The sequence below is a fragment of the Lepisosteus platostomus genome, chromosome 14, assembly GCF_059453375.1.
Source record: "Lepisosteus platostomus isolate fLepPlt1 chromosome 14, fLepPlt1.hap1, whole genome shotgun sequence".
Classification (NCBI taxonomy): Eukaryota; Metazoa; Chordata; class Actinopteri; order Semionotiformes; family Lepisosteidae; genus Lepisosteus; species Lepisosteus platostomus.
In genome coordinates, this window is record NC_142624.1 from 2,968,750 (window position 1) to 2,995,529 (window position 26,780).

Consider the following 26,780-nt stretch of genomic DNA (forward strand, 5'->3'; position numbering starts at 1 on the left):
TGTATAAATGCAGAGGACAGCCCCAGCAAGCCTGCAAAGCAAATCACACACATTGTTCCTGGTAACACAGCTGTCTGGAGGGCAGGAACTTCCATTGTCCCTCTTCTTTTCCTCACATTGCTTCACTTCACTCTCCACTCCCTTCTTATTTCAAGCCACTAGAGGGGTGATCTGATTAAAGAGCCCACATACAGTCATTCAGCCCCCAGGATTACTTAATTAGGACAGATAGGAGAGTATGAGGTGGAGAGTGATGTAATGGAATTAGACTCACAAAGGGGATACTGGGAGCGTGACAGCAGCACCGAGGGCATCGTGGCAGAGCTATAGGGCAGCACCGAGGGCATCGTGGCAGAGCTATAGGGCAGCACCGAGGGCATCGTGGCAGAGCTATAGGGCAGCACCGAGGGCATCGTGGCAGAGCTATAGGACAGCACCGAGGGCATCGAGGCAGAGCTATAGGGCAGCACCGAGGGCATCGTGGCAGAGCTATAGGACAGCACCGAGGTCATCGTGGCAGAGCTATAGGGCAGCACCGAGGGCATCGTGGCAGAGCTATAGGGCAGCACCGAGGGCATCGTGGCAGAGCTATAGGGCAGCACCGAGGGCATCGTGGCAGAGCTATAGGACAGCACCGAGGTCATCGTGGCAGAGCTATAGGGCAGCACCGAGGGCATCGTGGCAGAGCTACAGGGCAGCACCGAGGGCATCGTGGCAGAGCTACAGGGCAGCACCGAGGCCATCGTGGCAGAGCTACAGGGCAGCACCGAGGGCATCGTGGCAGAGCTACAGGGCAGCACCGAGGGCATCGTGGCAGAGCTATAGGGCAGCACCGAGGGCATCGTGGCAGAGCTATAGGGCAGCACCGAGGGCATCGAGGCAGAGCTATAGGGCAGCACCGAGGGCATCGTGGCAGAGCTATAGGACAGCACCGAGGGCATCGTGGCAGAGCTATAGGGCAGCACCGAGGGCATCGAGGCAGAGCTATAGGGCAGCACCGAGGGCATCGTGGCAGAGCTATAGGACAAAACTGAGGGCATCGTGGCAGAGCTATAGGGCAGCACTGAGGGCATCGTGGCAGAGCTATAGGGCAGCACTGAGGGCATCGAGGCAGAGCTATAGGGCAGCACTGAGGGCATCGTGGCAGAGCTATAGGACAGCACTGAGGGCATCGTGGCAGAGCTATAGGGCAGCACTGAGGGCATCGTGGCAGAGCTACAGGGCAGCACTGAGGGCATCGTGGCAGAGCTATAGGACAAAACTGAGGGCATCGTGGCAGAGCTATAGGACAGCACTGAGGGCATCGTGGCAGAGCTATAGGGCAGCACTGAGGGCATCGTGGCAGAGCTATAGGGCAGCACTGAGGGCATCGTGGCAGAGCTATAGAGCAGCACCGAGGGCATCGTGGCAGAGCTATAGGGCAGCACCGAGGGCATCGTGGCAGAGCTACAGGGCAGCACTGAGTGCATCATGGTAGTGCTATAGGGCAAAACTGAGGGCATCGTGGCAGAGCTATAGGGCAGCAGTGACCGTAATTGGGAAACCGAGAGGACTCCAAACTGGATTGCGGCCTTTTGGGGCTGCAATAGTCCTGGGGGGGGATGTGAGTGAGAGCAGCTGCTTTAAACCATCACTGTGAGCCTCCCGGACCGGCGCATTAACATCCCCGCCAGCTCCGCACGCCTGCGCCTGCAGCAGCTCCCCGCGGCCCTGACCACCCGTCATCGCCCGTTAGCGCGGTCAAACGCTCTGCGCCGCGCGCGGTCCCCGCTGCAGCGCGCTGTCAGTCTACCGCTCCGGCTTGGAGAATAAGGCCCTTCGGCAACGCCTCCTCACAGCTGGGGGGGTGTGTGTGTGTGTGTGGAGGATGATAGTTGCACAGCTCCCGTGCTACAGAGCCTCAGGGAAGCAGGACCATGAGAAAACAATGCTGTGGCCCCAGTCAGAGGAGTCTCCCCGCCCCAGTCGCAGTGTTCTGTGTGCCTTGGGGTCTACTTCGCAGGCAGACCGTAAGGGACGCTCCAGTGCCTCACAGGAGAAAGTGAATCAAAACCTTTGCAGTGTGCTCCTTCGTCTCCGTTAGCCGAATGATCCCGTCTGTCAAGCATTCAGCGGCGGGGATCATGCCGGACCTACAGGACCCCGGGGAGCAGGGGAAGAGGGAACGGAATGAAACGGCTACGCTGTTCTGGGGGAGCGGGGAGGAAAGAAGGGTCCAGTTATTGGGGAACGAGAGAGAAAGGGACACACAGTGGGGGAATGAAGTGAGAAAAACCATTGTCCCTGTAGCAGTGGGACCTGATACAGAAGGAGTGGGGCACTATGTATTGGGCTCCTCAGCAGGGGGGAATGGCATTCCAGGGCCACTGTCTCGCTGCACCTGCGTCCTGGCATGGCGTAGCGTATGCGTGTTCTTCCAGAAGTTCCAGGAGGCCACCATCCTGGGTGGCCCCGCAGTGGACTGGTGTCCCATTCGCAGGGCCGGATTTTGGCCCCAGGCCCTCTCACTCCATGCAGATGTGCAAAAAGAGGGCTGAACGCCAATTGAATGGCGTTGATTGACACGCTGCACTTTCAGCTATTCGAATGCTAAACCGCGTGATTGATGGAGCAAGCCGAGCGCCCATCACTTCGATACTTCTAGAACGGCCGCTGGATAGCATATGATGAGTGATTTGGAGCACCTAGAGTCGCTCGCAAGCACGTTGTTTCAGCTCGTTTCTCGTCAGTCACTAGTGTTTCCCTCCTTCGTAGGCCCTAAAACTTTGTCGGCCCTAGGCACTGTGCCTACAGTGCCTCTTGGGAAATCTGCCCATCCATGGGGACAGCAGTCATGTGCTCTCAGTCCTGTCCCTGTGTATCCAGCCTGGGCTCCTGCTTGCTGTGGCTTTCTGATAATGGTTGGATCACTGGAGAAACAGCTTCCACAGCAGCGCGGGATTGTGTGATTGCACAGCTATGACACGGCGACAAGCACAAACGCAGCATGAACTGCCAGCCTGCCATGCGTTACTCAAACCCCCAAAAAAGTGATCAGATAATTTGAGAGGGCTGAGGCTCATAACGCATATTGAAGACGAATAGCAGTAGAGTTACAGCAATCCTTTATGTTCGGGCACGATCTTTCAAGTGTGATTTGTTTTACAGCTTTTACTTACCAGATTCAATCAAGAGATAAAATAAACATGCTTAAGTCTGCTATTATCACCCAAATCCTGAGCAATAAAGATCCTTGCTGTCACAGAAAAGATAAATGCCAGAACACTAAGTCTTTATGCTAACAGGCTGCAGACTAGAGGTGCTCTCTTCATCCCAGTTTGGATACTCAATTGCTGATTGATCCCTGAATCTCATTCTCAGAGTTCCAGCGAGTGGGCTTCAACAACATGGGATAGAGCTCATCCCAGATGTCCTAGTGCTCTGTGGATGAAGCAGTACATTGTCCTAACATTCAGTCTTAGACACATCCACTGCTAATTTCCTTTGGTTAGCTTGGATTCTTGTTTCAGTGCCAGGTTTGAAGTGTAGTCCTTTGGGCAGTTGTGAGAAATGGCTGAACGAGCTGAACAGAGTTACCGAAGGATGCAAGATGACGGACATCAACCGCCTCTCAGTCATAACCTACTATAATTGGAGCTTGGGGTGCACTCCTCGACCAGCCAGTGTGTCAAGAGAGAAGCAGAAGTAGGGAGAGGAAAAAAAAACTAAGGCTGCCGCTACTTAAATCAGACACCGCTAAAAGGCGATCTGCGCCCCTCAACCAGAACACATGCTGGCTGTCCGAGAGAGGCAGGGCTTCGAGGAGATGTGTCATGGCTCCAGACATCTCTCCTGCCCTGAAAGCATCTCCAAAAGTGCGGAGGAGTCAGTCTTAAAAAAATCCTCGCAGGCCATCTGACAGAGCAAACAAACGGAACAGGCACATTTTCCGTGCTCATCGTCGCCGTGAAGGAAAGAGCTTCATGGGAGACAGTGGAGCAGGCGGAGCTGGAGGGCGGCTGGGGATGCTCGGATCCTACAGGAGAGAGCAAACACTGGAGGTCCTGACTGTCCCTACCCCCACGTGCAGCACACCCGACCAGAGACAAAGAACGAGGACCGCTTTGCTGCAGTAGCCAGGCGACATCAGAATGCTAGACAGGCGACGCTGTTGTCACCCAATGGAGAGCGACCCATCGCGTGACGCCTCTTGGTCGTCTGATTGAAAGCAAACTCTATTTTTCTTCAATACGGCTTTTCTCTGGCAGCGGAGAGCTGCCCTGAATGCTGATGAAACTGTTCGATTTGTATTTACGGGGTCAGAGAACGTCACTTTTAAACAGCAATCTGCGACAGTTACAAGTGGCTTCTGTAAGGGATTTCTTTTTTTAAATAGGAACTCGGGAGAAATTGCTTTAAAGTAATTCATTTAAGAAATAAATCCTTCGTAAGTTGACAAACACCAGTTAGATCATTATAGCCACTAATATAGTTACAATCATCAAAAACTGCCACCAGCTTCTTGTTAATAAAGTAATCCCTTGCACAAGTAACTGTAATGGGTTACTTTCCAAAAGTACTTTTACCCAACACTGGCCAATAAGTCAAAGCTATGCAGTGCTTCATCCACTGCACTCTGTGACACTGATTAGCACCAGTCTGCTCCTTAACGATTGGAGTGATCATTTGCACAATCAGGTGGGTAGCTGCGTCAGCATGCGTAGGCTGCAAAGGAACAAGTAATAGGTTTATTCCATGCTGAAAAAAAGAAGAAAGAGAACACAATGTTTCGGCCGTGGAGCCTTCTTCAGGTGTGTTCTCTTTCTTCTTTTTTTCAGCATGGAATAAAATTATTATATGCACAATCAGTACGACAACGGAGGAGCTGGCTACACTGGAGTCCAGTGCCACAGACTGGCAGTGCTATGGGCCCTGTCACAGAGGATGCTGACAATGGAGAAGGGAAAAAAAAAAAACATTCAACGCCGGCGAGCGCTTTCAGCATGCATTTACAAATTTCCCTGCGCTCCACTGCCCTCGACGGGCAGCAGACGTTCAGGAGAGATCGGGGCGGTGATGGCGAAGACGAGCTGCCCAGGCTCTCCTTTCCCTGCTCAGCCCCCCGATGTGGGGTTTCCTGCACACTCCAGTCTCACGGCGCACAGGCACCTCGTCCTGGCAGACGGAATCGGAGCTGGGTCTCGGCAGAAAGGGGGGAAGCTCATTACCGCGCCGGTTGTCAGGATGGGTTAGTTCATCCAGGAGTAACGTACTGTAGGACGTGGAGTCAAATATGAGCTGAACAATGGAGGATAAGCTTGCACAGCGGCGCTGTAATTGCCCGATTTAACCATCAGGTTTACAGACACAGAACAGGCGGATCCTAGTACTCGATCCCTTGCTGCCCACCCCTGCCCCGATCGGCAACGGACCTGCCTAAAACACAAGGAGACCAAACGTCGCTCTAATGCCCGGTCTCGCGTGGACAGAAATGGTAGCAGATCCAGAAGACTAGGGAAAATGATTTTCTGCCCACCATTGTACAAAGCAGGGCTTGGATAGAGTGCGGAGACATATGCAGACCAGGGGAGAACTCAGAGGTTGTGTGTGTGTGTGTGTGTGTGTGTGTGTGTGTGTGTGTGTGTGTGTGTGTGTGTGTGTGTGTGTGTGTGTGTGTGTGAGTTGTTGCAAGTGACTGGCTGCCCTCCCAGAGGTGTCCAAACCAGGGACTGTGGCCTGCAGCCACTGAGCAGACCAGGCTGAAATAAATTGAATTCCCTTTTCAGGCCTGTGGGCTCTAATTTTCACCTCTTTGCTTGAATAAAACACTTCAGACTTATCCCCCCCTTTTCTTGGGAACCAATTTAGGGGGATGTTTCACTTGGCCGCTCGTTTTTAAAATTCAATTTTGCCGCACGACATCGGACACGTTTTTTGGAACTCCTATCCCCACAGCTCTCGGTCCAGCCCTGATTGGACTCGCAGGCAGACTGACCGGAACGCCGCCGGCCAGACCCCCCCCCCCCCCACGCGGTTTCTACTCCCGGTGAGGAGTTGGACACTCCAGGCCTTTACAGCGCATTTTCATCTGTCAATTCATATTCGGATTCCATATTTCATACAAGATGCCGCTTTTGCTGTTCCGTCTCGGAGAGCCAAAAAGATGGAGTAAACGTTCTCAACGTCAAGCTCAGTGTGGATCGAAACCACCACTTCTGTGACAGAATTCAGCCATTTTTTATCCCTCTTGTGTTTCCGTGGAAACAAACGTCAGGGCAGCTCCGCCCCCTCGCAGATGCCCTGGCCAGAGTGCTCATGGGAAAGGTGCCTCCCAACTCCCAGCAGGCTGGCCTGCAGCCACAGGAGAGTTCACTACTACTGGGTTACTAGGGCGTTACGTCATAGCGGGGCCCTGGATGAGCGGTCTTACACCGGCCTCCCACCAGCTGCTGTGAAGAGCAGCGCGTTGCTCGTGACCGACTCCACCGAGCTCGTGGAAGCACAGAAGGAAGGTGACGCACAAGAAGCAGCCGTTGGCCTCATTTAGGCCTCATCAGCCAGCTGATCCGAGGATCTCGACCGGGAAGAAGACGGCGTCCGTGTCCTGGCCGGACCCGGTGCGTAGCCGTCTCCGGTGGCGTCCGGCCATGGTTGCTATCAAGGTCGCGGGTCCAACAGATCCAAGAAGAACGGCGGCTAGGAGTCGAAGCCAGAAAGGACAGAAGCGTGAAATCCAAGTCTTCTGGAATAGGAAGTGGTGGGGAAGCTCGACGGTGAGCGAGGGCCAAGCGGAGAGCCAGCTGTTTGTAAAGGGAAGGGCGTTCATTGGCTCATGGACGTGGACGGCGAGCAGTGCTCGGGAGGACGCGGGAGCGTGTGCCTGCGGTTCGTGACACATGTCCACACACTCACCCAGCAGGCTGTGTAGACGACACGCCCTCCCGCTCTCCGCTTGGAAAGCCTCCCCTGAAGACGCCAACGGCGTCGGCCCCTTTGAGGACTCCGGAAACGCTTGGATCAGACCCACCGGCCGCCTCCTCCGTTCAACCCTGGAGACTGCGCGTTGAAAACTATTCATTGTAGTCTAGTAGTCCAGTTTATTCTAGTTGCGTTAGACCTTTCCTCCTGGGTTTGCCACATGTCGGCTCACGATGCTACATGAGACATAACCCAGCTGCGGTATCGACTCTATAATGACAAATGGCCTGCAAGCAGACATCAAGCACTGTTTTGTCAATGACGGTGACAGGGCTCTGGGCAAAGGACAATATGATAGCAGCTTTTTAATGGAAACTAGTTTCGGTTCCAGCACTGAGACAGAATTTACAACCCAATTCACTGGTAAAGAAATACCACCCCCCCCCCTGCCCCCAGCCACCATGATGTGACAGCACTGCTTTCAGTAACGTCGCCTTTTCCTTCTGGACAGCACTATCATATCGCAGTGTCCTCTCGGGGGTTGTGCATGGTGTGGCCAACCGTGAACAGGCTGCGGTCTGGCAGGGAGAGTCAGAAAGCCGGCAGAGAGGGCCGGGGAGCCAACCTCCGGGCCCGGATTCCCTGCTCCAGATGGGACGCCGTTTCCTTCGTGGGCTTCAGAGGGCGGAAGGGACTGGAACGTGCCCTCCAGCTTGGCGCTGACCGCAATGTCAAGCCCGAGGGAGGATGGCAAATTCAAGGTTGCATCGCACACTGGCCTGTTTGCTGTTTTTCTCTCCTATTTGCAAAGACGAGCCCTGCCAAAAGCAATAGCTACAGAACGTTCCAATCGGCCCCTCAGTTCAACCAGAGGCCGGATTTAAGTGTGGGGGGGGGGGGGGAACTTGAGTTGTTGATCCTGTTTCGGCGCATACAGCTTAACAAGCTTGTTCCCTCGGAGTAAGAGGTACAAACAAGTAGAGACTGGTGTAAAAGACGCTCAAATCTGAGATCACAAGCTGAGAGGCGAGTGGCTCGGTACATTAAAGCCTCATCATCATCATCTAATCTCCGTCTCAGGAGCTGACCAGAGCTCTGACACCCACCCTGCTGCAAGCCAGCACTCTGAGGAGCGGACGCTAACAGGTATTTTTGAGAACTCAAGAGAACTCGGGTGCATTTAGGGACAAATGGCTTAGTTCTTTATGTGGGAGAGAACACCACTTTGTAATACCTTTTGCCTCTTTTCGCGGCATAGATCTGGACTGGGAACATCTATTGCAGGTGTGTCGAATCCTGCAGGGCCTGTTGTTTCTGCAGGTCTCTTCAAAGCAGCAGTTAGAAGAAGCTGCTACGTTGTTCTTATTAAGCCAATAATGAGCTGATTCAGGTTGCTTAAGATCGGAGTTGGAATGCAAACCCCCCCAGACTCACTGGTGGTCCAGGAACAGGATGGCCCACCCCTGACCTAAAGTCTGATCTAAACTATACATCACATCTACTATGACCTTTGACCTTTGTGTCGATTCTGTGCTGTCCATCATGTGTCCCATAACTCCATTCTGTCGGTACAGAAATCTACACATTCACAAAGTCTAAACACACATCGGGTTTTAACAGCAAAGCATTTCCCTGGCTGGCTCACGCTCAGGGGCCCTAGGTTCAAATTCTTCTTCTGTTTTATATAAAAAAAAGACACATTGTATTTGCATATCAAGAAGTTTAGTCTTTTTTTGTTTTTCCTCATTGGCAGAACGTGGAGTCGGATTTTTTGTTCTCCTGGCTCCGCACGGCCACATATGCCGAGAATTAAAACCCGACGAGAGCAGAGAGAGCTAGCGAGCCGAGCCCATGTGTTTGCATTGGCAGTCCCTGCGAAGCAGCCTACTAATCAGGAGCTTGGAGCTCAGAGGCAGTGAGTCACTGAGACAGACAGAGAGAGAGAGAGAGTTACAGTACCTTCCCTGCCATTGCAGAGATACAGGGGCTGACAGCAATGGCAGCCTGCTGGTTTTGGATGGGAGGAGAGGGGAGAGGGTCATTAAAAAAAAAGATATTTTACAAACTGCCTTTTCCAAAGCATTGACACTCTGCACTGGGGCTGTACTTCATAACACAGGCACCACCGGACCAACCTTACCCCCAACCAGCTACCAGAGCATCTTGTTTGGGATGAGACTGATTGGTTGATACAAGTTCTACATGCGATTGGTCCACATAAACACAGCCTTCGCCATGTGATTGGTCCACATAAACAGCTTTCCCCATGTGATTGGTCCACATAAACAGCTTTCCCCATGTGATTGGTCCACATAAAGATACCTTTGCCATGTGATTGGTCCACATAAACAGTTTTCCCCCTGTGATTGGTCCACATAAACACAGCCTTCCCCATGTGATCGGTCCATATAAAGATACCTTTGCCATGTGATTGGTCCACATAAACAGCTTTCCCCCTGTGATTGGTCCACATAAACACAGCCTTCCCCATGTGATTGGTCCACATAAAGATACCTTTGCCATGTTATTGGTTCACATAAGCACAGCTTTCAACGACTCCTCGCCATATCGTGTAAACACAGATGCTAGTACGAATGATTGCCAAGATTGCAATTGCATCCATATTCAGACAAATATAAAACACTCAAGACCTCACACAGACTGCACACTGTTTTCGAAAGACCACAACAGGAGAATTGGTACAGTACATTCAGCAGGAGCCTTGGTACAAGAGTGCATCACTATGACTGAAACTCTGCTGGCTCCAGCGCGACTGAAATTGTTTGAAAGTGTGAACTCATCTTCACGGACAGCGTCGGAGCGAATTAACGCAGCGGGCCTCGAAATCGAGATGCAGCAGGCAGCACTTTTCAAGACTTCCTCTTTCGAGGAGTCACCTCTGCGTGCCAGGCTGGCGGGGGTGAATTTGGCTATTTGCCCGAAGGTACAGTGGCGAATAGCAAGGTGCTGTCAAACCTGAGAAGAATCATCATGGAAAACCAGCCTCGGTCGCTACACTAATAACTGGTGCAGCATTTAACAGTCTTGCTCCCTAAACATAAATGTTTATACGTTGTGATGATGTACATACTCACCTCTGTTTGACCCACTATTGATTTTCTTGTGGCTTAGTGGCCTATGTTAGAAGAAACCCCTGATTTACTGCTGCTGTGAAGGGATTTGCCTGGGCAGTCAGTGCATGGCTGTGGCTCGGATGTCAGGGTCACGTCTGCTCTGGCCTGTACTGTCGAAGAGAAGGGCCCAGTACAGGGTCTCCAGCGTGGCTTGAACCCAGACACCATGAGGGTACAAATGACAACTCTCTGGCCGAGCGATTGAAACCGAGAACAGGGGGCAGGTTCTTTACACCAAGGGTTTGTGAGAGAAAAGTAAGTAAATTCTTATCCTCAAAAATTTTATTAGCAAGGCTTAGCCGAAGGTCCGGGAACGGAATCTACAGACGCACCAGGCAAGCCATGTCCAAGGATTTGCTTATCTTGAAACTGCAGACACAGTGTGCGAGAGAACCCAAACCGCCTGTTGTTGTGTGAGCGAACTGCATGTAGGCAATTGTATTTTGCCTAAAATATGCAAGGCTTGCCCAACGGGGAAGGGAAATGGGCTGGATCTCGTGATTAATGCAACGAATAATGATGTTGCATCATCTTGATGTGTAAAGGATGAAACTTTCTTTTCTCTGTTGAGCCTGCTCTCAGTCCCACAGAGCTGGTGGTGAGTGCTTGCCCCCATATTGCCATATGAAGCAAAAGACCTTACTAAGTATTAGAGAATACTTTCTGTGGCTCCATTTATTCTAACAGTAAACGTTTCCGCGACAGGTTGTAGAAGTCTGCAACGATGAGCCCGGTGAAGGGAGAGAAAGATCCCTCAGACAGCGACAGTTCAGAGGCAGCAAAGTAACCTCGTCACCCTGTCCTTGGAAGGTGGGAGGAAACAAGCTAATGAAACAGGGCTCAGCGCGCTGAGCAGGCTACAGGAGTGACATCATCCCCTTGAAACCTGGAGAGCGTAGAACTCGGGAGAGGACCTGATCTTTTGGAGCTAATTACTATGAAAGAGGCACGCATAGAGTTGCCATGAATTCTGGGAATGTGGATATTAGTTGGCCCTTTCACAATGCTGGAAGACAGAAACACCTTCTGACCTCTTGTACAATTCGTGTACTGTATATATAGTCCAAGTTCGCTAAGAATGGTAAGACAGCAGTCTGTGGCTGCTCACTTTATATAAGCAAAAAAAATGATGAAGTCAGAAGTCCGTTTACTCAGTTCTACTTCCTAGCATTGCGAGAAAGCTGAAGCAAATTAGTGTAAATGCCATAACCGTTGAAAGGTTTCTTTTTAGTGTAGTGGACGTGGTGTGTAGGGTGCTATTTGGTACCACAGGCAGTGCTCCTGTATGGCCGTAAGCGACGATGAATAAGCTGTTGAACAGTTAGGAACTAAAGCTTACATTCAGTCTCTATGTGGGGTTGTGAGTTAGTAGTTCATAAGTAAAGAGCAATAAGATACTACAACTGGACTGAGGGATGGACACTTTAAGAAGTCAACCCAATACAAGGCCAATCCCTGGCACTGTCTGGGTTAAAAATTGTGAAATGTCTTGGATTCCTTATAAAAAACTAATGGCTACAATAAGATCTATGAGTCAGACTGCTCACACCAATCACTGTTGTAAAATGAGAAGTTATTAATCAGTCCTGACGTCAATCACCGGCAGAACCTGAATTGCACCCCACAGAGGTTTTATGTGTGTCAAGGCTACAATCGGGCATTTGGATCCTGGTGCAGGAAGAAAAGCACAGGCGCAGCTATAATCTGACTGCGAAGGCTCAGCTGGCACCAAGGAATGTTGCTCCAATCTGCTCGCGTGTGTGTGAGAGAGAGACTTCCTCTAGGTACACAGGTGCTCATGGGAATGGTAGTTTTTTACACAATTGGCACATTGTTAATACTGTTTATAACACGTAGGATTGTCATGTTTGCATTATTTTTGACAACGTAGCTCTTAACAAGCTACATTAGCAAATTGCTATAATTTATTAGAAATAATTAACAAGCTGAATAAAAATTGATGGTTTAGTTGCATCAATTCAATAGCTTCTCACAGCTCTTCAGGTAATGGTACTTTAAAGAGACCTGGAAAACCTGCAGATATTCTAGCCCTCCAGGACCAGGACTGGACAGCCCTGCGGCAGGCACACTGACCCCTCCAGGACCAGGACTGGACAGCCCTGCTGCAGACACACTGACCAGCCCTCCAGGACCAGGACTGGACAGCCCTGCTAAAGACACACTGCCCCCTCCAGGACCAGGACTGGACAGCCCTGCTGCAGACACACTGACTGCCCCTCCAGGACCAGGACTGGACAGCCCTGCTGCAGACACACTGCCTGACCCTCCAGGACCAGGACTGGACAGCCCTGCTGCAGATACACTGACTGACCCTCCAGGACCAGGACTGGACAGCCCTGCTGCAGACACACTGACCAGCCCTCCAGGACCAGGAATGGACAGCCCTGCTGCAGACACACTGACCCCTCCAGGACCAGGACTGGACAGCCCTGCTGCAGACACACTGACTGACCCTCCAGGACCAGGAATGGACAGCCCTGCTGCAGACACACTGACCCCTCCAGGACCAGGACTGGACAGCCCTGCTGCAGACACACTGACTGACCCCTCCAGGACCAGGACTGGACAGCCCTTGTTCCTTAGGAGTTTCTGTGCTTCAAGATGGCAAACCCCTGGGAAACCTATCACACAAATGAGGTGCCAGTGTGCTATACTTCAAAATCTCAGTGTTAACATTTCCAGCCGCTGCCTCCAGCTGACATTTTGAAAAGGTTAGCATTTCAACTTCCATTATTCACAGAGTGGTATGACCCGTGCCAGCGCAAACCAGGGCTGTTCTTTTACATTTAATTTTATATGAATGTTTTTTCCATTTTTGAGAGGTTTACACGAGCCTCTATTCCACAGGAAAGCGGCTGACCGAGCTCTGAAGAGAGGAGCTACTGGTGGAGCTCTTGGTGGCACCAGCGCTGGTAGCGACAGTGTGCATCACAATCAGGATGACTGAAGAGGCAGGGCAGCACTGTGACAGCAGTGTGTCCTGAGGCCGATCAGCAGGAGGAACGAGCACAGGGCCCCTTCACAGTATGCAGCTGTACAGCAGGAAGGTAAGGAAGTTCTGTATCTGAGCCACATCAGTACAGCCATCCCAACGTCATCCTGGTTTCCATGGCATGAAGCAAACAGGGAGTACCAAAGTCGTCCCCCTGGATGGGACACCAGTCCATCACAGGGCAGAGCGGTGGCACTGTAGCTAAGGATCTGGCTGGAAGGTTGCCGGTTCAAATCCCGCGGCCGGCAGAGGAACCCTACTCCCTTGGGCCCCTGAGCAAGACCCTTCACCCCAACTGCTCCAGGGGCGCTGTACAATGGCTGACCCTGCGCTCTGACCCCCAGCTTCTCTCCCTGTCTGTGTCTGTGAAAACCCCAGTTTAGACCTCACTGTCCTAATACTTTTAGAGGACACCATATACAGTATAGGTGAGCGTGACATATTTAAAAACAAGAAGCTGCACAAAAGGGACTGAATATAAAGCAATACCCTGCACAGCATATTTTATATATATTTTAAATGTTTCAGGTACATATTGTTGTCACTTTAATAAGAGTTATGGGATTTCTATTTGGCTCAGTGGAAGAGACCTAGAGCAAGTGCAGAGTCTGATCGTTTTAGAAATTAAATTGAATTACATAAACTATCATAGTAGGTGGCATGGTGATGCAGTGGTCAGCACCGCTGTTTCACAGCACTGAGGACCTGGGTTCAGTTCCTTGGGTGCTGCTATCTGTGTGGAGTTTGCATGTTCTCCCCAGTCCAAACACATGGTGGTAGGTCAACTGGCTTCTTGGAAAATTGGCCCTGGTGAGGGCCGCTCACACTGGTGAGTGTGTGTGTTTGTGTCCCTGTGCCCTGTGATGGACTGGCGTCCTGTCCAGGGTGTGTCCTGCCTCATGCCCTTTGCTTGCTGGGATAGGCTTCAGCTCCTCTGCGACCCCTGAAAGATGTGGTCAGAAAACAGACAGGTAGAAACTATCACAATGCTGTGACATAAATATCAGTATGTGGCTCAAATATATTCAAAATAAAACTGAACAGTAAAAGCCCTGCTGTGACAAGATCACTGCTTATAAACTATGAAATTACTTTTCAATAAAAAAGCAAGTCGCTAAATCTGATTAGCATCCAGCCAAATCCTCGCGTTTTAATAATAGGCTAGTCTCCTGCCGAATCATAAAAATACAATTTCGCCATCCCGTCAATATATCTTGAGAGAGCAACACATCTTATAGTTCATTGGCCCCCAAGCAACCGGAGAGAGCTGCAAACTAAATCTTTATTCTGCTTCAGCCAGGCTTGTCCAGGTTCACTCCAAGCACATATTATTGATTCCTGCAACACACTGTGGCTTTAATTATAAGGCCATATATGCAAAATTAGCAGATATTTATGTTGGCTGTGACCTCTTAGCTCCTGCCACAGGGTAGTATTAAAAATTAACCCCCTCAGAGCCACTCACTAGAATAGTAGGGCATGTACTGTACTGTATATGCCTTAAGCACCAGAAGTCACCCACCTGGAACCCTAGTCTAGAAATATAGGTCACCCTAATCACTTATTTTAACATTTCTAAAGGGAAAAAATGCCCAAGTTATTGATCCTTTAAACAGCTGACCTATTTCATTAAGTGACCCGACCTTTAGAGCTGAAATATATTTATATTCCCGCAGGGCAGGTCCAGTTCTTTGAAATGCAAGACAGACTGATCTGGAGGGCATGTCTGTTCCCCTGTGCTGTGCGTGGGAAATTCGGAGGGAGTAAGACCTGCTGTCCACCCAGCGCCTGTCCTGTCTACAAGCACCAGGCGCAAAGGTGGGATTGTGTTTCTGGGATGTGGGAGGAAACTGGAGAGCACCGGGAGAAAATCCGCACGGAGACCATGCAGACTCCACACCGAAGTCACCCCCTCCGGTCCAGAATGGATCCCAGTGCCTGAGGTGCAGAAGTACTGCCACGCCCCCCCGTCACTGTGCCAGATCGCCACGGGAGTTTCATTTGCTCCGTATGGGAAATGAACGGATTGTTCGTTAGTGCACACGCCATCGGGGTGAATCACCGAAGATCCTGGCACCTCAACCCACACACCTGCGCTAAGTGAAGCTCGGCTGTCTGGTCTGCCCGTCCTGGACAGGGACCAGAGTGTCCAGGAGGAAACGTGGAGGGGCAGGTGGTGCAGGAATGGTCTCCGCTGGCTCCGGCTGGTGCTCCTTGTCTCTCCCTGCTCGAAACGGGAGCAGAAACCCTACCCAGCTCCACGCGAAACTAGGCCAGCGAGTGGCTGCAGGCACGGCGAGAGAAAAAAAACGAGAGCGAAGGCAGAGGTAGAATCAAAAATAAATGGAAATAAAAGAGACCGGAGGACGAACCCGGACGACAAGCAGAGAAGGAGACGCTGGGGCTCAGAGCTGGAGGAGACCAGGGAGCAGGGCTGTGTCTGCGAAGACAGGAGGACGTGACCCTGCTTCTCTCTGCACTCAGGTCGACAGCAGCCATATCAGAGAGCACAGCCATGTGCCAGTTTCCCAGTCCGCCCAGTCTCCAGAACTTCACCCTGCATTACAGCTCCTGTTCCAGTCTGCCCAGTCTACCCAGTCTGCCCAGTCTCCAGAACTTCACCCCGCACTACAGCTCCTGTTCCAGTCTGCCCAGTCTACCCAGTCTGCCCAGTCTCCAGAACTTCACCCTGCACTACAGCTCCTGTTCCAGTCTGCCCAGTCTACCCAGTCTGCCCAGTCTCCAGAACTTCATCCTGCGCCGCAGCTCCTGTTTCAGGGCACCGATACTGTCCACAGGCCCCGCAGAGAGAATCGATACTGCCCACAGGCCCCACACAGAGCACCGATACTGTCCACAGGCCCCGCAGATAGCACCAATACTGTCCACAGACCCTGCAGAGAGCACCAATACTGTCCACAGACCCTGTAGAGAGCACCGATACTGCACAGAGACCCTGCAGAGAGCACCAATAATGCACAGAGACCCTGCAGAGAGCACCGATACTGCACAGAGACCCTGTAGAGAGCACCGATACTGCACAGAGACCCTGTAGAGAGCACCAATACTGCACAGAGACCCTGCAGAGAGCACCAATACTGCACAGAGACCCTGCAGAGAGCACCGATACTGCACAGAGACCCTGTAGAGAGCACCGATACTGCACAGAGACCCTGTAGAGAGCACCAATACTGCACAGAGACCCTGCAGAGAGAATCGATACTGCCCACAGGCCCCACACAGAGCACCGATACTCTCCACAGGCCCCGCAGATAGCACCAATACTGTCCACAGACCCTGCAGAGAGCACCAATACTGTCCACAGACCCTGTAGAGAGCACCGATACTGCACAGAGACCCTGCAGAGAGCACCAATAATGCACAGAGACCCTGTAGAGAGCACCGATACTGTGCACGGTCCCCTCAGAGAGCACCGATACTGTGCACAGGCCCCTCAGAGAGCACCGATACTGTGCAGAGACCCTGCAGAGAGCACTGATACCGCATACAGATTGTACAGAGAATATGACCACTGTATTCAAGTCACAATACACACACCACATTGCTTCACTAGTTTTCATTTGTTGTGCATATAAAACTGCTGTGGCTGCAAAAACCCAGTCGATCTGTTGATTGATTTATTCTTCGAGCTCAAAACTGTTCCAGCAGCGGGAAATACCCACTGACTGCAAATTCACTCATGGAAAACACATCTCTAAAATAGGTGATAAAACCAAACCAAACGTGTGTAGTCCAGGAATCCGTAATTCTACCACGTGCAAGAACAAGGAAATAATCATTTGAATTAAGCTAAGAGAATAGTTTTTTGAGGGCAACAGGATTCTAGAGAACAGAGTAGTTTTCAAAATGATGGGTCACACTTAACTACTAATTTGTTGAAGTTCTTTGAAGGCAAAACAGGAGCAATTAAACAGCACATAATATAGCATATTTAGATCTACAGAAAGCTTTTGATGAACTCATTCATGAAATATTAAATCTCAAACTGCAGACTGTAGGCACAGTAATGCATGTCTTTGATCTGAACTGGCAAATAATTGAAAGAAAACAGCACAGATGAGGAGTGACAGCTCATATTGGTGCGATATAATTAGTGGGGTACCACAGGGATCTGTATTAGGTTTTACTACTCTTTGTAGTTTATTTCAATAATGTAAATGTTGATGTAGCTAGCAAGCTAGTTAAATCTGCAGATCATAGCATAGTAAATAGTGCAAAGCAAATTCTAAGGATTCATGCAGAATTCAAGACTGGGCCAACTCCTGGCACACAATGTTTAATCAAAAAGTCTAAAGCAACTATAAATATAGTGATACAGTAAAACGTTATACAGTATATACTTACAGAGTGACACTTAGAATGATACATTATTTCTGTCTTCTAGACAAGTTTAATGGTACAAGAGATGAATAAGACCTAGAATAACATGTAAATTGATGGTCTGGAACTTATAAGAACATATTGCTGCTCTGGAACTGGTTAGGAGAAACCAGATCCATTCCATGGCTTAAAGGGATGTCTGTCACTGCAAGTCTCGAAGAACTGAACTTTTTATTACTCTTGAACAAAGAAGACTATGGAGGGACTAGATTAAATTATTCCAAATCAAAAGGCGTTGACACTGTCAGCCCAGTGGACACGAACCAGAGGGCACAAACGATAACTGGGTGGAGGTGCTTTACACAAAGGGTTGTGGAAGTATGGAACAAGCTACACAGCTGTATGGCTAATAGCAACCAGTATACCCTCTGGGGCTCTCTCTCACTTGTAACTTGTCTTCTAATGGTCTAATCATCCGAGATCAGGAGTGCACAAAGACTGAGTGGGATAACAGACGTATACAAAAGTGAAAAAGCACGTTGATGTTCGGGGCTCACAAAATTACTACAGTGCTTCAGTACTATCAGACCCTTATAGTCGACTGGGGAGCATTTCAGACTCCTGGGAGGTACTGATTCCAAGTAACCATTCCAGAACAAACCAAACTGTGTTTTTCATGCTTTAGAAATAGTTGCATGTAAGAAGAGCTTGAGAAAATCTGTCAGCAAATACGTTATAAAGACTTTGCTGTGCCCTTATGATCTGTAGATGGTATAGTCCTCCATCTTTCAGAAAAGAGATCTGAGTCTTTTTCTTAGTTAAGACCCTCTTTTCTCCACAGCAGAGAAAGTAGCAGGGGAGCCTCAAAAACCTGTCTTCAAGGAAGGAAGAGAGATCACAGAGCTGGCATGCTGGTTTGAAGGAGGCTGGGGGGAGTGATGTATGTATGCACATGTGTTTGATTTACTAGCTGCCTTACTGGTTTACTAAAAAACTACAAAGAAATCAAAATCTAGAATATTGTATCTGGGCTGTTGAACTATACATCTCAAAACCCTGCTTAACTAGCCAGCACTGCCCTCCTCTTCCTCTCTTTGTGCTCTCACCACTGGCCCACACTGCCCTCCTCTTCCTCACCCTGCTCCGTCTACCCACCGGCCAACACTGCCCTCCTCTTCTTCACCCTGCTCTGTCTACCCACCGGCCCACACTGCCCTCCTCTTCCTCGCCTTGCTCCTTCTACCCACTGGCCCGCACTGCCCTCCTCTTCCTCACCCTGCCCTCCTCTTCCTCACCCTGCTCCGTCTACGCACTGGCCCACACTGCCCTCCTCTTCCTCACCCTGCTCTGTCTACCCACTGGCCCACACTGCCCTCCTCTTCCTCACTCTGCCCTCCTCTTCCTCACCCGGCTCTGTCTACCCACTGGCCCATTTTATCGCTGTTAACAGACTGGAGCTCACAGAAGCTTTTCCTATAACGCCACAGTGGCGAACCCTGTCCCTTGTCTGTGTGAGTATTCCCCCAGGTTGACAACACGCCAGTGAGCTCAGACTGCTTTTAACCGCATTTGCTGCTCATTTTCTTTTCCAAATTAAATTGCGTAGCCACTAATAAGCCTGACTTGTGCAGACTACAAAACTGCGGTTCGATTAGAACTACATAAACAGCAGCAGAGACAGGGGCGGCAGTTCACTGGGCACAACATGGAGGCACTGTATCTCCAACTGCTCCTATAACTGGGAACATGAGGCCACTGATTCCTGACTCACGATGGTGAATGTTCGGAACAAGCCGCCCAGCTGCGTCATCGATGTCCTGGTTTCTTTCCAGAAACAGCTGGACAAGATCCTTGGATCAGTTAGCTACCAAAAAACCAAACCAGCTATTAAAAGCACATGGCCTGTTCTTCTAATTTAATACAAAGTTAGTAAAAACGAGGGTCTCCACCATTTACAAATCTCCATCACGCTAACAAATGCTGCAGCCTAGGGCATTTTTTGATGGAAATGTTCAGTTTTTTCCCCAAACAAACATTCCTTGAGCCCTAAATCTAGTGATCAGCATCCATGAAACGTCAAATCCCCAGTTCGTTTTAACCTATAGAATTCAAATCCAAAGCTATTTTTTCCTGCTGAGGTGTAAGTACGTTCTTCATCGGGAGACCTTTATTTTAAAGAACCACTTCCATGCTGCTCTCATCCTACTTTAAACCACACTGTGTGCCACCCAGAGACCAGCCACTGTCTAACAGAGAAGGGAAAGATCTCTGCTAGAGAGTGAGGCAGGAATCATGAATCAATTCCATTGACCGAAGCTGTTCAGTCAATCAGCTCGTTTACACCTACAGGTAAAACCAAATGGAAATGGGGAATACAGTGGACTAATTTCCTACATGGTGAGCTATCAATTTTGCCTCCTCTCAGTCTCCGTCTGACCTTACCCAAGCCAAGGAAAACTGCTGCAGGACACATTGTGACCAGCTAATTCAAGATTGCTGCTTGCTCTGTGATATCAGCATGTCCGGCCTTCTTAATTTACCAATCTACAGATTTATCACTTGCACGTTGCATCACCTACGAGTAATAAGTTGTTTTAAAACAATGATACTTTTCCCCATTAAGGGTCTGGGACGAGTATTGATTTTCAAAGATGTGGGTGTAACGAAAACATTATCTACAAGTGGAATTACTGATTGTGATAAGAGCAAGAAGGGCAAAAAATCCCATCTTCTTATCTGTTTCACTCTCATTGGAAAGACAAGAGGCTGCTTTAAAGAGATATACTGCTCCCATTAATTTAGGGATATTAGAATTGATTGAACTCCTTTTGATGAATGATATGTGGTACTCATGCCGTCTTCAGATCTCATAACTCACATGGAATAATGATCGTCGGAAAAGGGCTGTGCCAAGACTGCAGTGACTGGCCTCATGCATCGGATTTCTGTGGGTGCACTGTCTGAACAAGACCGCAGTGACCGGCGTCGTTTGTGCACCCATTTCTGTGGGTGCACTGAGTTCCCATGCAAGACACTGAAAGCCCAGACTCTTATGCCCCTTGCACATCACTGATATTGCATGTGTTCCTCCTTTGTTCATTGTGACCAAGTAACAAAATCATTGTATTGCCAGATTTGTCATTCAGGTGCCCCTGGAAACACAGGCCTTGTAGCGCTGGTGTCGCCAGCTTAAGTCTGGGGCATGGCACCAGCAGGCCACTACTGGGTGGACACCGGTAAGACGTGGCAGACTTCCCTGGCCAGTGGCAGCAGGTTCTCTGCTTGCTGCTTACTATCAACCCCCTGGGACCCGCAGATCACACACAAGCTTGCAGTGGCTTATACAGTATACTTGACTTAGGGGTACCCTCCTGCTGCCAAACTCAGTGAGCAGGTCAAATGTTGAAAGACTGACAGGTGGACATCTTGGAGAAGAGCCTACCACAGGCTCCTTGTCCATGAGCTACAGGTGGTGTAGAGCCAAGCCCTGTTGATTAGCTCTTCGTTCATCCAAACTGCTCTAAAAACAGAGAAAGATAATTGATCGCAAATCTTCAGTAGAGACCGGATGTGTTGGGCTGATGTCTCGGCCAAGCCTCACCTAGCTCGCATAGTCAGCAGCTGATCTGGGGCGTGTCAGAGAGACACCGATGATGAGAGTGGGAAGCTGAGAACCAGCAGGAGGAAAAGCAGCGATGAACTTAGTGCTCTTGATGCGAGAGACTGATTGGACCAGAGTCGCTGTGAAGCCCAACAAGTGATAGAGAGATGCAGGTCTCTTGCTCATTGCAGAGTTACAGGAATGCCCTGGTGGAGCAGAAAACCATTTACCCCTCAGGTCTGTGGTTCTGCAGTGTGGGTACAGTACAATCTCAGATGTGACACAAATAGTTCTTAAATGAAAGAACTAGATCATTACTAAAGAAAAAAAGGGTTTGATTGATGTTTTACTAACAGGTCCTCCATTTACCTCATCCCATCTGTATCATCCTACTAAAAATAGGACAACTGCGTAATTATAGTTAATGGGCTGACATCTGTATGATCTTGAAATAAAATGAATGGGAATATTGCATAAGTGTAGAGGCACAGATCCACAACTCTAACTACTCATCCGCTGCCTCCCTTCCTCCCTCCCTCCTGTCTCTCATTTTTCTGCTCTAATCACTAGCCCACACTGCCTCCCTATCTCTCTCCCAGTGCCTCAGCTCTAACCACTAGCCCACACTGCCTCCCTCTCTCTCTCCCAGTGCCTCAGCTCTAACCACTAGCCCACACTGCCTCCCTCTCTCTCTCCCAGTGCCTCAGCTCTAACCACTAGCCCACACTGCCTCCCCCTCTCTCTCCCAGTGCCTCAGCTCTCACCACTAGCCCACACTGCCTCCCTCTCTCTCTCCCAGTGCCTCAGCTCTAACCACTAGCCCACACTGCCTCCCTCTCTCTCTCCCAGTGCCTCAGCTCTAACCACTAGCCCACACTGCCTCCCTATCTCTCTCCCAGTGCCTCAGCTCTGACCACTAGCCCACACTGCCTCCCTATCTCTCTCCCAGTCTCTCAGCTCTCACCACTAGCCCACACTGCCTCCCCCTCTCTCTCCCAGTGCCTCAGCTCTCACCACTAGCCCACACTGCCTCCCTCTCTCCCCCAGTCCCTGCCGCAGTGCTCCTCTCTCTCTGTCAGCGGCAGTTTTAACACAGCTAGGATAAATTTTGTGAAAGAGACCAGCCAATCCCTGGGTTGCGTGGGCCAAATTGCTTCACGTCTCATCTTTTGGATAAATGTCGTCTTGTGCACGGAACTCCCAGCATTTACCGGAGCGGCGCGCTCTAAAATGGATGAGGCTATTATTAACGTCGACCTTTCTTTAAATTTTAATGAGCTCTACAGCAGCTTTTCCGAAGCAGGGGTTGCTGAAAGTGCAGAATCCGAAAAAACGAACGAGTCGGCTTTCTTCAACGGGGGTTTTCTTCAACGCTGCACCTGTGCTGACAGGAATCCTTGACACAATCCGTCTTCCGAAAACCCCATTCAGGCGGTTTTCATATAGGTGCCGTGGACCACCGACCGAAGAGCTTGTTGAATAAGCCAGTGGCTGGCTTGGGTAATGATGTAATCAAGGAGCAGAGATGATGTCACAAACAGGACAGTGATGGTTGTCATGGTGACGGAGATGCTGCTTGTAGTCATCTAAATCCTACTGCTTGGCCTAGAGTTTCTGGGGGAAGTTCACTCTAGTTAACTGGGACAGAAGGTAAGTACTAGATAGGGCAAGAGGAGGACAAAGAGAGAAAGAGAGAGAGGAACCCGTTGGCCAGTTACCATCTTTAGTGAGTGATGGAGTACAGCTTATATGGAAAGCATTCCACTCGTGCATTGAGCAGTAATTTAGATTGCATAGGTTTTATTGCAAACCCTCACAAACACCGTATCATGACCTTCTGGCACTTTTGACACAACTTTACGTTTCATTTGGTTTGGGTCTGGCCAGGGATGTGTTTACTGACTAAATTCATGAAGAAAGGAGACAAAGGAGATCCAGCAATTACAGACCGATCAGCCTCACCTCAGTTATAGCACGAGTTACAGACGTAGTCAAAGTACCAAGTAAGAAGAGCATCCGAATGAAAACAGAGTGCTAGGAGATTGTCTGCATAGATTCAGAAGAGGCAGACTATGTCTCACTAGCCTGCTGGATACTGCAAGTAACTAGTGCAGTAGATACATTTATTATGGGATACGGCATGACATATTTGGACTTTCTGAAAGCTTCTGATGAAGTACAACATGACAGATTAATCCTCAAGGCCAAGAGTGCAGGCATCCACAGGGATAACAGCAGTAGTTGAAATGGGGGAAAAATAGACTGCTGAACTGAAAAATCCTGGGTGTCACTAGACACAGACTGCAGCAAGGAATAACGGGGTGCCAGAGGGGTCAGTTCTGATCAAACGCAGTTCAGCTGCAGGAGGAGACGACTGGTATAACCATACCAGCACCATCAGCACGCAAAGCTGGACCCCGTGGAGCTCCACTAAACTAACTAACCGGCACCGATCCATCTTTCCACAGAAGCATCACGAATCCAGATTCAAATCTGCAAACGCATTCTGCCTCTTCACAGAGATCTGCTCCAAGACCAGACATCCTTACCACCTCCTATTCCTCTACAAATATCGTCATCATCCTATCAATCCTAAAGGATCTCATCTGAAATTAATCACCTTTTCCTTCAGCTTACAAACTGGGCATACGTTACAGTTTACTTTCGGATCAGCTGGCACGTGATTTGAGAGGTGCAAAATGCAGCTGATTGAAATCCGTAGCCATTTAACAGGTTCAATTAAGCCATTAAGGTCTGAGATGAAATGACAGACAACCTATTTGTTTGTGGTTGTCATGAATGATTCATGATATTAGCAATCCAGGGCTTAAGAAATACCAAGTGGCAGGAACTTAGGGAATCGTTAGAAATCGCTAAATCTAGGTTTCATAAACGGTGTGCTAGATATACAGGGGAAAAAAATTTGCAAAGGTTAACACATCACAATCTGGAAAATGTTGACCTATTTTTTTGTGTGTAAATGACTAAAGGAAAACACAGAGAGAAAGGAAACGCTTTGTAGAGGAACACAAAAGAGATCAGAACGCAGCAAAAGCACAGAGAGAACTGCACACACAAGTCAAGAAAGATCCCAGAAGAGCCTGGAGAGAACAAAACACAGCAACGAGAGCCAAAAAACGAATGCCAAGGGGCTTTCTTGAGCATTACAAAAGCAGAAGATCAGGAAGGGAGAAAGAGAAATGTCTCAGGGATGTGAACGGATCTGTGACAGAAGACGAGCAGGAAATCGCAGGTGTTTTCAAGGGGAACGTTACACCAGCACGTCTCAGCCGGCTAGAGGTGCTAAGGTTACTAGGATAACTTTGTACGAACAATAAATCACCTGGACCAGACGGTATTTAGCCACTGGCGTTCGGAGAGACAAGGGAAATTATTCACAGAACTGTCAATGGAGACGTTGCAGATAACTCTCGGGGCCGGGGATGTGTCTACTGACTAAATAAATGGAAAAGGGAACAAAGGAGATCCAGCAATTACAGACCGATCTGCCTCACCTCAATTATAGCCCAAGTTACAGACATAGTCAAAGTACCAGTAAGAAGAGCACCTGAATGAAAACAGTGCTAGGAGATTGTCTGCATGGGCTACAGTATGTCTCACTAGTCTGCTGGATTTGTTCGAGCAAGCAACTTTTGATAGATAGATACATCAATGAAGGGATACGGCATGAAATATTTGGACTTTCTGAAAGCTTCTGATGAAGTACAACATGACAGACGCATCCTCAAGCTCAAAACTGCAGGCTTCCACAGGAACACGTCCTGGGGGTCACTAGGCACCTCAGACTGGAGTGAGGATTAAAGGGGTACCCCAGGGGTCAGTTCTGTCGCTCATCTTATTCGCCACTCTGGGCTCAACCTGAGCTTGAGACATTACAAGTGAATTGATCAAATTCACAGAAGTCATTTAACCCTGATTCTGCATAGAGAAAACATGGATTTCGTGAACGAGATATCAAAAGAGTTCTGTAATACTGAACTGGGAAATGCAATGTATGAGAAAGATTGCTAAGTACTGTACATTGAAAACTCATCAACCCTACAGTGTGTGAAGGAATAGTATTGGCCACAGTATATTGTAAAGAGAAGAATTCAAACTGAGGAAAATTGTAACGCAATTGATTCTACATCACGCTACAATTGCGTTAACGTTTACTCATCACACTGCAGTAAACATGTTGCTTTTCTAGTTGCAGCACAAAGGAAAGGAGCCAGACCTCCTACTGGCCTGAAGCAAATGCCCTCTTCAGAGTAGTTCAGGAAACTGAACCTTTCTTAGCTGGGAACAGAGAAAATGATGTAAAGATTCATAATTCAGCTCAGGGAATATCTTGGAGACCAGCAGTTACACAAGTGGATATTAGGTTTAAGGTCATTGCAAAACAGACTGAAGACACTTCTCAACCAAGAGAACGCGAGTTCAGAACCAAACAGTCTTATGTTTGATGTTAACTGTGGGATCTGTAAAGAAAGAAATGAAATGATTACAACATAAAGCTGCTAGCAACTTATTACAGTGTCAAGAAGAAAATCGTGAACCCTCTACATTTATCCACATTCTCATTTATTTTAGACCAAAAAATGTAAAAGAACCTGATTAAACACAAAATATGTCTGGATTAGTTAACACAGTGATTCAACAGCAAACGTCCTCATGTGAACAAGTCTGTGAATCCTTAGATTCAGGCACTGGTGGCTTCAACAGCAATGATTTCAACTACACATTCCCTGAGCTGACTGACATTTAGGAATTTGGGCTTATTTTCTTCTATACTGATTTGCTCGAATCATTGATATCCGAGGGGTTCCTTGCATGAACATCTTGCATCAGGTCCGGTCTTAACATTTCGCTGAAGTTTAGGTCCTGACATTGACATGGCCAATCCAAAATGCTACATTCCTTCTTCAGTTTCTCTGTTGTAGCTCTGCTTGTATGTTGTGGATCACTGTCTTGCTGCAAGACGCAGGTTCTAGTCATATTCAGCTGATAAACAAATGGCCTACACCCTGCTAAACATTCAGGATGAGGTTAATCTCTTGTATGGTCTAAGTTCAACACTTGACTCATATGTCCAGAAACCATTCTTCCAGTAGTTTTGTGGATCATCCAGAAACTCTTTGGCAAACTGGGATTTGAGAGAATAATGGTTTCTTTCCAGCAATTCTCTGATGAATTTCATTCCTGTTAAGCCTGATGGTTGAGACACTGAAAGTAGCTAGAACAACAGAGGCCTGCAGATCCTTTGATGTTACTCGCCTACTGCACTCGTGACTTCCTGGATGATTTTCTGGGTTTCTCTCGAGGTATTGGAAAGACATCCGGTCCTGTGAAGTCACCGGGGTCTCGGACATTTCCCACTTGTAAAGTGGAGGGTCTAACAGTTGGGGGAATTGAACCCCAAATGTTCAGAAAAGGTTTTGGAACCTCTCCAGCCTGATGAGCAGCAGCTACTTCTCTTTTAGAGAGGACCCCCAGAGATATCTCTCGTTCAGGGCATGACGTGTTTCCAGAATCAAGAGGGAGAAAGACTGAATGAGAGAGAGAGGGAGGGAGCGGGGAAGAGAGAGACCGAGACGGAGAGAGCAACCCACCGAGCCCAGGACAGAGCGAGATGAAGAGAGACAGAGAGTACGTTAGAGAGCTTATCGATTCGTGCGGTTTCAAACCCTCTGGCTCACGCGGAGCTCTCCTGCCATGCCAATGAGACCAATCTGCGCCGAGCTGGGAGACGGGGAGGAGAGAGAGGCAGGGAGAGCCAGTGCAGACAGAGAGA

The 26,780-nt window shown here is 49.1% G+C and overlaps 1 protein-coding gene and 1 long non-coding RNA gene across 6 annotated transcripts in view; one reads left to right on the plus strand and one right to left on the minus strand.

Annotated features, from left to right (window-relative positions):
* elfn2b (extracellular leucine-rich repeat and fibronectin type III domain containing 2b) overlaps positions 1 to 26,780 on the minus strand; it is a 95,069-nt gene that overhangs the window by 21,088 nt on the left and 47,201 nt on the right. The window lies entirely within an intron of this gene.
* Positions 12,270 to 16,661, plus strand: LOC148648705 (uncharacterized). Its single transcript, XR_015926471.1, has 2 exons — positions 12,270 to 13,099; positions 14,721 to 16,661. It is a non-coding gene; the product is annotated as an uncharacterized LOC148648705 (long non-coding RNA).